Source organism: Chamaea fasciata, unplaced genomic scaffold (genome assembly GCF_029207755.1).
Source record: "Chamaea fasciata isolate MVZ Bird 193981 ecotype frontalis unplaced genomic scaffold, bChaFas1.0.hap1 SCAF_4, whole genome shotgun sequence".
Taxonomy (NCBI): Eukaryota; Metazoa; Chordata; class Aves; order Passeriformes; family Sylviidae; genus Chamaea; species Chamaea fasciata.
The window spans coordinates 44,955,383-44,967,553 of NW_027094089.1; the positions used below are offsets into that span (position 1 = coordinate 44,955,383).

The following is a 12,171-nucleotide window of genomic DNA, read 5'->3' on the forward strand; positions in this document are numbered from 1 at the left end:
AGGTACACAGACTCCATAGCTGAAGTCTCATGCAGTCAGTTCAAACACTGAAAACCAAGCTATTGCTTGTGTGATATGCTAGTAAACAATACTCTTTTGACAAGGTCTGGTCTTTCCCCTTCTCTAAAGCAGTTTGATCTGGAATGTGTCAAACTTGTGTTTCTGCAGAAATGTGAGGTGCTGCCTGCTGTTTAATGCTGAGCCTTTTTATAACTGTTTAAAATAGCTCCAAGCAAGCATTCCCTATCAATTAGCAAATTGTCTGAGAAATACAGCAACTCTTAATATAACAGTTTAGTTGGCTTTAGTGATCTTGCCAACACTAAATGAATTAACCACCGTTTATTTCAATATTTTGTAATTAGGTAAAAACCTACAACTGCAGTACTGGGCAATCTGAAGGAATTTTAAGGCAGAACAGTTTGAGCTGGAATACCAAGTTCACTTAATACTGTTTTCCTCCACTATTATCTTAATTCTCCATGTGCCAAAAGAGCAAGCAATGAATGCCTTAATCAAATAATATCCTAATGTAGTCCAGACATGCTGTAGGTCATTTTAATCAATGCCTTTTCAGCAGGAAAAGGAGTAATGAGTTTTTGCTTGGAAGAGGGGAGGGGAGTGGGGACAGAGGGACAGAAAGTGATAGGTGCTGACAGAAGATGTTCCAGGGATTTCTCAACTGCCTTCTCCCAAATAAGAAATCTTTTTAAAAATCCTATGCAGATATCTTGGTTTGAAAGACAGACATCTGCTAGGGAAGGCAGGAGCCTCCCTTGGAATGGAAAATGTAAACCTCTTCCCTTGGAAATACTATAATTTTGAAATTAAGGGGCTCTTGGACAAAGATATGAGGATAGGAATAACAGTTCTTTACTAGTATGTATGATAAGCCAACAAACACCACCACCCCTGGCATTGACAGCAAGCAGCACCAGGAGCCCCGTGACCCCTTCTCAGCCGCGGGCGCTTTCCCCGCCGGTGCAGTTCCGGTCACAGCCAGCGGGGGCGCTGGTGGCTCCCGGCGGGCAGGGCGGGTGCGGTGATTCCCCGCGGCTGCAGGGGGCGCTGTGGCGCGGGCTCGGGGAGCGTGCGGTAATGGCGGACAGGCTGAGGGGAAGGGATGGAGGAGAGGCTTTGCTGCGCACAGCGCTGGGGCAGGCGATCCCAGTGTCCCTGAAGGACTCTGAGGAGCACACTGCTGGAACGGCAGCACGTCTTGGCAGGCAGGAGGTGCAGGACTACAGTGCAGCGAAAGTTCAGAGCAGTGCCAAAGAAGCAGTGGGGGCAGGACAGCGGCAGCCCGGCTCTGAGCAGGGCAAAGAGGGGAGAGCCCGAGATTGTGGGCACCCGAGCAGATGGGGACGGGTCCCTCTTCTAGTGAGGTGGGTGTTAACAAGGTCCCAGTTCAGGGGCTGCTCCTACAAGCAGAGGCTCACCCATGGCAGAAGAAGCACCTATGGGCTGGGCTCTGGCGGCAGCAGCGAATTCCCTCCCCCAAGCAGCAGCTCCGACCATCCTCCAAAGCCAAGGGAGAGAGGCAGCAGCTGCCCCAGCCCTGTCCCCCACCTGCACCACTCTCATGGTATCTCTGTCCCTCCAGAGAGAGAACTCCCCCAGCTGAGAGAAATGCAACCAGATGCCCCCTTCCCCCTGAGCCTGGCCACTTGTTTGTTTTCTTAAGTAACTCATAAGTACCCAGTAGTCAGTGTTTCTTAGCAGCTTATGGGAAAAATTCTATAGGTATAGAGGAACAAAAGAAAAGAAACCTAACCTACAGCAGTTAAGTCTCACTTTCAATGAAATATTCTCCTGCAGGAGATAGTGAGATGACTAAAATGCATAGTTTTTGTTATGAGCAAAGCATACATGAAGTTGCTAACTGTTCACAACCCCAGACTCACATGGTACGTCATATTTATAGCCTAGGGACAGCAATGGCATGTGAAGAATTTAGTAACATCCTCCTTCTTACAGACTGTACACGTTTGACCTCTCACTAGCAAAACTTATGTGAACTCTGTAGTCTGACTTTCTTTTAAATATTACTTACTTGCTGGATATTTATATTGAAATGGTGTGCCAAAGTCCAACATTCTGGCTACATTGGATTCATCATGTAATGATAGCAAGTTTAATTTTGTTGATGTGTATCTTTAAAGGGGAATTTTTCTACGTGCACTGTCCAGAAAATTAAATTACACTGTGCCACTCTTGTTGGAAGTGGCTTCTCTTCGCACTTCTCTTCTGTAACACAGCTGATGGCAGACTTCAGTTATATCCTTGGACCACCATCGTATTTCCCCCCTCTTCACTTACATAATGTGATTTTTGAGCTAGTAGTAGACTAGATATCCTCTTTTTTCATATCCTTTCAGTTTTCTTTCTGTAATGTTTCAATCATGGGCTTTTGCCCGAGTCTGGAGGTAGCAGCCTAAAAAACATTTTGGGTATAGCTAATTCTAAATAGGGATCTTTTTAAGCCACTACATGCTCTCTCTCAGTAGAAAGTTTTAGAGGTCTCTTGCTTTAAAATAATTCTGTTTCCTTGAAAAACTGGGAAGAAAGCAATCCATAGAGTGCTTAAGCCTGCTGGCTGGTTGAGCCCTCAGACTGTAACCTTCCCAAGACTCACTGCTTACAGTGAATAAACATTCTTTGTGCCCCTGGCAGAGCAGGCTACCACTTGGTGAGATACACTGCACCAAGCACAGTTACATAGGCATATCTTCTTTTAAGGAGATTTTGCTGTGATGGGTCTTAATCTAATGGATGAGAGCAGCTGTAACAAGCCCTACTGATAAAGACAAAACATCAAAAATAATTCTTAACTTCCTTCAGCTGTCAGAGAAACAGATGTTTGGCCTTATATTTCTGAACATAATTTGTTCCTTTAGATCAGCATAGCCTCTGTGGCAGTGGTTCTGTGAAACTTTAGTAGGTATTGAACAGCAATGCCTTTCAGAAGTGCAACAAGTATTAATTAGGCTTTAGGAAATAGTTAAAAGCAGTAAGATCTCCAACAGTTAACATCTGTGAAACAGAATTGAAAGTGAAAAATCTTAGTCTTTTATTGGCAGAGGTTTATAGGTGGTTGTTTCAGTTAAAGCATTCAATACCTACTCTATTGCCCTAGAAAGTAAGTGGTCAAAGAACTCCAGCATAGAGATCGTGTATCTTTTTTCAGAAAGTGCAGGTTCGGCTGCCATTCATGAAATATTTACCAAATTCTACCAGCTGCTGAAAGACAGTATCCTCAGAAGACTTTAATACTAATACATCTCAGAAAGCATATTTGTTTATGGCAGGTTTGTCTCTGTTCCTCACATCTATTAAAGCAGGTTTTCCTAGCAACCATAGTACGTGTTCAGAGAGCAAGTGAACTGTGTAGCCTTTTGTCTCCATTTTTTGCCTTCCTCCTGCCCTTGCCTAGCCCAAATTCCTTCCTCAGGAGGGCCCTTTCTTATTCACCAAAACTATTAACATGCCAGTATTTTTCTCAAGATCTCTTATTTATGTAGGAGAGCTGTAGATTCATTCTTTAGATGTAGCAGGAACCCTGTGCCCCCAATGAAAAGACTAAGGAATTTTCCCCTTGTCTCTATTCTTTTTTCGTGTAAGCAACTGCAAAGGTCACTCTTTCCTTGTGCTGATATTATCTAGATGGGTTAGAGAGTATTAAGAGCAAGGCTTAGTTTAGCGTCCTTTCCCCTCCCCGTTGGGATTAGATCATGCTTTATCAGAGCAGTTGTTCCATCCTGACATGTGCAGGGCAGATTTCAACTGTAGCATTTTGTGAAACTGATTTTTCATGCATGCATTCAGAAGTTGTGTTCTGCTCAACTCGATATTAGGCTCTCTTTTAAGCTGAACATTTCTCTTTCCCTTATTCAGCTGGAATTTCTTCTCTTTCATTTAATATCAAACCAGAGGCTGAGTGTGAGAGGGTGCTACTAAACAGCCAAGCCCTTAGTTCAGCTCCACCAGCGCCAGCTGAGTGGGGAGCAGTACCCAAGTGGACTCCCTAAGTGCAACAGTATAGGATCTGTGACCTTCAGTTGTGAAGAAGAAATTCTCCTTCTGTGCCTTAAGGATTTTATCATGCATTGAATTGCCTGCCAGGTGTGGGCAGTTTTCTAACTCTGCCATATTCCTTATGTGTTAGTTGGATGGGATGCTCTTTTTTTCTCCACCAGACCATTGTGCTTCCTTAGGCAACATTGGAGGCTGCTTCACAAGATCATACTTACCAATTTAAGTGACTTATCACCACAGCCTCTTTAAATCAAATACCCCAGCTGTTGGAATTCAATCTTGTTTCAGCAAAAGCAGATTTTGGAGAAAAACCGTGGAAAAATAAGCCTTGGGAAAAATGTGTAACAAAGTTAAAAAGGACTAACCATCTGTGGTGGTGTGCTTGATTAACCCATTAACCTGGTTTGTATTGACCTTGAGTCCAGTGCAGTCCCTTGGTGGCATTGGTTTGTTTCCCATGCCTGCACATAGGGTGTGCTGTCCCTTCTGTCCTAGGGAGATGAGTGAAGCAGCATGAAAAATAATAATACTTACTGGTGCATTTTAATTTAGGTAGAAATAATTGTGCAGATGAAAGGGGCATCAGAAGTGGGAATTGATGAGAGTGAAGACAAAACCACATTTGTCTGGATGAAATGTGTTCTTTTGCACGCATTTGCTGCTCTAATTCAGTTGCACTTTCAGGCTGACCTGTGTTGCAAGAAACCAACAGTGGAGAGAACAGGAGAATGGCCTTTTGACTGCAGGTGCTGGTACCTGAAATCATCACCAATTTACTGATCTCTTGAGTTCTTCAAGCTCCTGCTTCTCCCTGTGTTCAACTGATTGAAAATGGGGTGTGAGTGTGGAGTGTGGCAGTACCAAACAGTGCTGCACTTTCTTAATGAGAGTTTAATCAGTTTCCTGTAATTTCAGATTTGCATCTTGATTGTGTAAAACTGAACAGAACTTTCATAGCAAAGCTAACCAGCCCCACACAGAGTAGTATCTGCATCTACACCACTTGAATATAGGTTGCTTTCTGGACTGCCAGCTGTGTAACCGTCATACTCTAATAAACTCTGAATTGTTTTTTTCTTTATCAGAGGTGATATTTCTTTTCACTCAGCAATTAGCAGCCTTTTGTCCCTAAATATTAATTTGTGTATTAATCACTTTGTCCATACAGGGGCTTTGTGCAGTTACAGTTCTTTGCAGGAATTAAAATATTTTGTAAAATAACTCAGTGTTTTATTGTTGCTTTTTTACAACAGCTGCATACGCATTAAAGAAGGAGGATACTTAATTTTCTTGCTGCTGCAGCACTAGTTGAAGTGTAGTTATTAGGGTTGCAAATTTTTCGTGGAGGGACCACATCTGTGTGCTTAGAACAAAAGAAAATAACTGGCATACAAGATCGGCTGGTTTCCTACCAATAGAATACCTCTTCAATTTATGTACCCTGGAATTTTAGTAGGAAGTAGTAAGGTTTGTTACAAATTTGGATCCTGACTTACGCAAGAAAAAAACTTATTTATTACTGAGGGCACAAAAAATGCTGGAGCTGCAGAGGCACATATGGAAAAATACAGTATCAAATTAGTGTGCCCTCATCATTAACATTTCCTGTCACATAATATATGTTTTATCATTAAAGTAGTCATAACTCTTGGACCATTTTTATCCCTCTTTAACTTACTCTACAGCAGCAAAAGAAGATTGGAGTTTGATTTGATGAAAGAGCTTTATAGTGTATCACATGGGGAAGCTGAAGCCTGTGGCTCAGATGTAATGAAAAGAATATTGCAAAGCCTTTCACGTGTTTTCTGAATGAATGCAATTACGTCTTTGCTAAAACATGAAAAAAGGAAATAGGAAAACCACATAGAAAACGTCACACAGCAAGCTCTCTGAGTCAGCACTTTCTTTGGCACTGTATCCCCACATCTCTTATTACTGTCTGTATGAGCCCCATACTGCTTCTTAGGAGGAGGTAATATGAAGTTGCATTGATTTTTGTTGCGTTTGAATGTACTCTTGTGATTTCTGAAGTGTTTAGGAAACAAACCAGCATTTCACAAAGAAAATATTGTACTGTCTGGCTAGCTCAGAAGAGTCACAGAAGAGTGTGGAGAGCTGCTTGCAGAGAATGTCATTGTGACACTCTAACACACTTTACTAACCAGATATTGTTTCAGTCTTTGTATTGAAGACACTGTATAATGCACTGTGAGAGGAACAGGCCAGGTTTTGCTTTTTGTGTGTGAGTAGAATTGTGAACGGAGCTATTCAAGGTAGCGTCAGCATGTGCGTGAGATGTCTTAAATTCAAAGTTTGGCAACAGGATTTGAGGATTTTTATTTTCTTTCTGAAACTTGAACTTTATTTAATTAAGCAAAAACCTGTAAATTTTTTGGACAACACTTCCCTTAGTAGTTTTAAAACCTTTAGATGTCAGTGTAAAATACTCTATGAAAAAGGGAGACTTTTTTGCATGGGAGGAGAAAGACAACACTTTGGGTGTTGAGACAACACTCAACACTTTCTTTCCTTGATGAGTTCCTCATGATCATCTTCACCCCTTCCCTGCCCCAGCATTTCTAGGATCTTTTTGGACTTTTTTTTCCTGCTACTGCTTTCTCTTAGCTCACCCAAATAGGAAGTTTCCAAAACACAAATGTTTGGTCTATTTCTTCAGCCTGCTTTATGCAAAGGCTCCCACTGGCACATTCTTCTTCCTCCAGTGTCATGGGGAGTTCACCTGAGTTTTGGAGGTGGATGGGGTGACAGGTGTCCCATGAGGCCCTGCTAAGGGAGGGAGTGCAGGAGCGATTGTGAGATAGGAGCTGTGAGATAGGAGCTGCCGCAGTGGTTTGGGCTGTCATTCCCACCTGGGATGGGGTGGGGATGGTGGCAGCTGTTTGAGCACCCCTTGTGTAGTAGGGAATATGGGCTGTGAGAGATAGATGCTATCATCTTTTGCAACTGTAGTTTTTCTTTCTCATTAAGAGCTGCAACATTTCAGGTCCTCCCATGCTTTTAAAGAAAATGAGTTCTGCAAAGACTTACTAGCAAGCTTGGAGCAATAGCCCTGCTGCTAGGAGTTTTGTCTCTGGACAAGGTATCTGTCTGGAACCACAGAAGTTCAGTTGACTTGTTTCTTTGCAGTGTTTGGGATTGGCTCTGAATTATTAAAAAAAATATGAATATCGACCTAATGCCAGTATCCATCTACGACGGACAAAGACTCTTTAACAGTTTAAAGTTGAACGTGTATGTTTAATTACGACGCCGGGCAGTGTGCAGGATAGCTCCCAAATACACATGCGCGCCCACAGAAGATCACAGGGTCTTTTTATGTACAGAAGTATTGAATACCCAAAACACAAATGTATATTCATGACTTTAGTTCATCCCATTCCCCGCTTGGTATGGTAATTAGCCAAAAGCTATTAAGCATGCGTGGTTTGTTCTTTGAAATGGGTCAGTGGTCCTTTTTATGGGGCGGGGTTTCAAAATGAGGAAGTAAGTGAGTCTTCTTCGCTTTGACTTTTTAACCTTTTAGTGTTGCGTGACAACTGAATCCTGTTTTCCCAGGAGTATTTGATTTATGATTTCATTGTAATTCTCGAAGCCTATTGATTAGTCAGAATACACAAACATAAGTTGACAGGCCTCATGATTTATCAGTTCCTTAAATCCGGCTTCTGCTTATCAAAAGGGAAGCCTATCTGTCTTACCTCAGCAGTATCTAGTTTAACTAAAGTCTTTAATTCTTAAAAATTAATGTCTCAGCTCCATCTGTTACGCAGGTGATGACTGTGTTCTTCAAAAGAGTGAGCTGAATGAAAGCAGCTGCTTTTTTGAAGGTTTGCCAGAGTCAATCTCCTAACAAATCCATCATTTGCTTCTTTCTTAATTGCAAATAAGACAATCAGAAAGGCAGGCCAAGACAGTAGGTAAAGAGGGAGAAGATGACTGACATCAGCTAGGAGGTGTGAATTAGTCAGTAAAGCATCTGCAAATAAGGTTTTACTACTAAAACTGCTTGATGTATGGTGGGTCAAATAGATTGAAGAGTGGAAAGGGTTGAACCAAACACTGTGTTATAAATGATAAGCCGAATCCGTGAATTAAAAATATTAATAACAAATTTATTAATAAAAACAAAAAATCATGAATTTGAGAAATAGAAAAACCCTGATAAAACCACAACCAAAACGCAGTTCCGATCCTGGGTATCGGCTCTGGGTGAACCGCAGATCCTGCCCCCTGTGGCACAGAATCCCCCTTTGGTTCACAAATTCAGGGAGTGCAGGGTCCATTTTTATACAGTTCCTGGGCTTGTGTAACTGATTGCTTCTTCAGTTCTTTTGTGTGTATGGTCTTGGATTCATATTCATCTGGTTTCTTTTCTGGATGTGATTTTGGTGAATAGTTTTTCCAGGGAGACATAAACCTATGTCTGGGTTTGCAGGAACTAGGCATTGACATGTATGTTCTTGATGAGATTGGGATGGTGGCTATGGGGTGCTGTGCGCTTGGCTGATGGCCGGTGATGGCGATGCTCAGCCCCATCTCCCATGGGTGGCACCCTCCTTTCTTTCGGTGATGGATGATTCTGTTTCTCGGCAGAGAAGTGTCTTCCCAGAGCCCTGCATTCCTTAGGCTTAAGAACATTATACAGTAACATACAAATTAACACTCAGACTACAGTTACATAGGTTTTATAAAATGTTATAAAAAGAAAACATGAATTAATCCTACAATATTTATCACAACTGGTTCAGTGCTGAAGCAGGGGGAGAAGGAGCAAATGAAGTACAGGACATCTTCAAAACAATAAAGCTGAAGAAATGGAAGGCTGACAACACTATTGAAGCCAGGAGACCAGCAGCATCAAAAGCTGTCTTGAAACTTCGCTGGAGTCATTGTAGAAGCCCACAATGAGGAAACTTTCAGATTTTTGTAAACCATGAAATTTCTTAGTTGTTTAATCCTTTCTCTTCCCACCACTGCCACTGGTACTTCAGAAGAATGTTGGTCTGACTCAGAAGGATTGCCTCCCACTTGTTTCCATAGGCATTTTTTGTTGTGTCAAACAAAGGAAGTCACTGGCAGCACGTTTGTTGGGTCTTGCTAGTAGTACACCCACATTTTTTTGCTTCTAAAAGAGCTGATTGCCCAAACACTTACACTTTTGTAGATGAAGTATTCAGCCAAAGAGGAAATATGCTAATAATTTTTTAAGCTGCTAATAACTGTGGTTTACTACAGTGTGAGCAGCATTGTAGAAGTGACACTAACTGCCCTGTTGCATCTTGACTTAGACAAAAAAGAACACACATCTGGAGATTGAAAATATAACAGCAACTTCTGGAAAATCTGGGTCTAGATGAGTAGTTTAAGGGCGTCATTGTGAATGTGGCATGTCTGACTACAATTAGGTTTGAATGCAGCCCTTTTCCCATTCACAGGTCTTTGTAATGGTGCAGGCTTTGTAAAGCCTTCTTCCTGTAGGCAACAAATACAAAGCTGCTGGCTTATCAAGGAGAAGCAAAAGCAGCCCCCTGGAAAGCTCCCTTCCTTCTTCCAAACAGCTGAGGCATGTGGGTAGTGTGTATCCCACTGCCCCCTTCCTCCAAACCTCCTCCCACCCATGGTGGCTCATCCCCAACATGTGCCATTTTCCCACACTTGGTCAGTTGTCCTGCACGGGTGCTGTGGCCTGGACTGTCTTGAAAAGCTTTGTTGTGCCATCTGCTTCTGTTCTTAGCTGTCTCAGTTCTCTTCTTCAAGTAATTAATCAGTAGATTGATTTCTGCTCCTCGCAGGAGTGTCTGGAGCCTAATCTTCATTGCCATGGCCTCACAGAGTTGTCCCCAGATTCTGCCAGAATGTTTTGAGGGAAAAAAAGAGTGGTTCTTTCAAACATATTTTTTTCCTCTCCTAGCAATCCTCACTGGCTTCTCTGCTGTGCTGGGAGTCCTTCATGCTCAGTTACTAATCCCTAACACAGAAAGGTTCCTCCAGTAAAAACCAGTGTTTCCTCATAGGTTTCACTGCGTAATTGTCTGTTTTGCTACATAATTACATGTCCCACACTAATTGCATAGACACATGCAGTTTGAGAATTACATGCTGTCACAAATCCATGCTCTGATTAAACTGTTACATGCATGTGCCTTAATTGTGAGTTATGGATTGCAGCTATGGTGAGAGGATGGGCTCTTACTGACAAAGAGATTAGGCAAAAAACCACACCTGTGCTTCTGTTACCAAACTTGAATATCTAAATATTATGTGAACTGGAGTGGTTCACACATTAGAGCAGTGGTGGAAATAGACGTGATTTAGTGAATGCAGTCTCTGGAACAGTTGTGAATTTCCAGCTCCATGGTGTGCAGGTAGGAGAAGCACAGGACAAGGCACCCTTTGGCTTTGGTTTGGCTCTGCAGGGAAATGTGTTTCAGTGGCAGAAGAACATATATTCATTAATTGATTTTCTGTGTCCATTCAAGATACATTTTTATAGCTACAGAGGATGTAGTTAGCTACCAATGTTACTAGTGGCTTTGATCTGTCAGATTAGAAGCAAATAGTAGTGGAGGCGTAATTGCATACCCATGGTTGTGTGAAAGGGGACAGCTATCAGTACTGCACTTTGCAAAGACTGCTCTAGGTGCCACCATACCCCTTTTTGCTTCAAGAAGTCAAGCAGGGAAGATGCAACCTCAAATATCAAAAGGTATTGCAGTCTTAAATCATGTCACCTGAGTACCTACTTTGTATGTGGAGCTCTGCCAGCAAATCAAGAGCAGTATTTGCCCTTTCAGGTTAAAAGATGCCTTGGTTGATGATTCTTTCATTCCATCTCTGCCTACTTGAAAAAGTAAGCACTTTTTATACTCACTCTGTATTTGTTTGCAGAGCATCTGATTTCTTGAATATGTCATTAACTGGACTAAATAAGAAACTGTCCTCATTTAGATATTTAAATTATGAAAAATACAATATGCTTTAAGAAAAGAACTGCTATAAACTTCAGCTGGAATATTTCTAAGTTCAACAGAAAATGAAGAAGTGAAGCAAGTAAAACCAGTGAAGTTTGTCAAGTAATATATGTAGACAAAAGCAGGTTGTTTTTAAAGATTTTTCCAATGTTTAAGCACAGTTAGGAAGAAAATATCTAATGGCTGAAGCTGGCTTTGTCTTCAACTGTGTACAACTAGGTAACTTGACAGAAAGCTCTTCAGAGTGTTTTTAGAAAGAGCTCTTCCAGGTGACTGGCTGTAATTCCTTAAGGTGTGTCAAATGCATTTGGCTGCCTATATAAATCCAGTGACAGTGTGATTGTTCAGGTCACTGGTAAGTGCTCCTTGTTGATCATCTTCTGCTGCAGTGTATATTAATAGCACGCCGGATAAGGGACAGCAAGGCAGGGGTGACTAGCAGACAATGGTGCTCTTGTTGGTAGCCACTGAGTTCACAGGGTTTGATCAATGCCATTTGCTTTCCAAGTCAGTGCCTCACACATAGAAACACATATGGAAAGCAAGACAGACCTCAGATACCACCTCTCTGTTTTAAAAGGCGAGTTAAAGTGAATAATGTATCACTTCTGGTTGTCATGATTTAGGAAGTTAGCAAGTGCTTTTTGAAGAACCATGTTTAAAATGTCGTCTTTGTCTTTGGTGTTTTGAGTTGTTTTTGCCTTTTAGCAGGATAGAATTAATGAGAAGTTAATTGACGTATTACAAACTTAATCAGAAGTTCCTTCAGACTTTACTCTCAGGAAGTTCATTAGGCTGCTTAACCAGTGAAATCTGCCTATATATGAGCAGAAATAGTACTTATTTCAATAATCTTATTGTGACCAGAGGCAACACATCAGGGAGAAACATGAATCCAGTACATCCGCACTTCAGATCAAAGAATTGAGAGGGAGGTTATCATGACTGTGGTCCCTGTCATGCTCCTTGTGGTGTTCTTCATGCTATGGGAGTTGCAGATGCTTCCCATCTCCCAAGTGCAATTTTGTATGGGTTTCCATGTGGGATGGAGAAAGACCCTATGTCTTTCCAGCACCGTGTAATTCTACTCCATGTTTGATATCCAGGATTGAGCCACTGAGAATTGAACATGCCCTATCGTTGC

At 41.8% G+C, this 12,171-nt stretch overlaps 1 protein-coding gene across 4 annotated transcripts in view; it reads left to right on the forward strand.

Annotated features, from left to right (window-relative positions):
* Window positions 1-12,171, forward strand: part of PALM2AKAP2 (PALM2 and AKAP2 fusion) — a 308,648-nt gene that overhangs the window by 265,717 nt on the left and 30,760 nt on the right. The window lies entirely within an intron of this gene.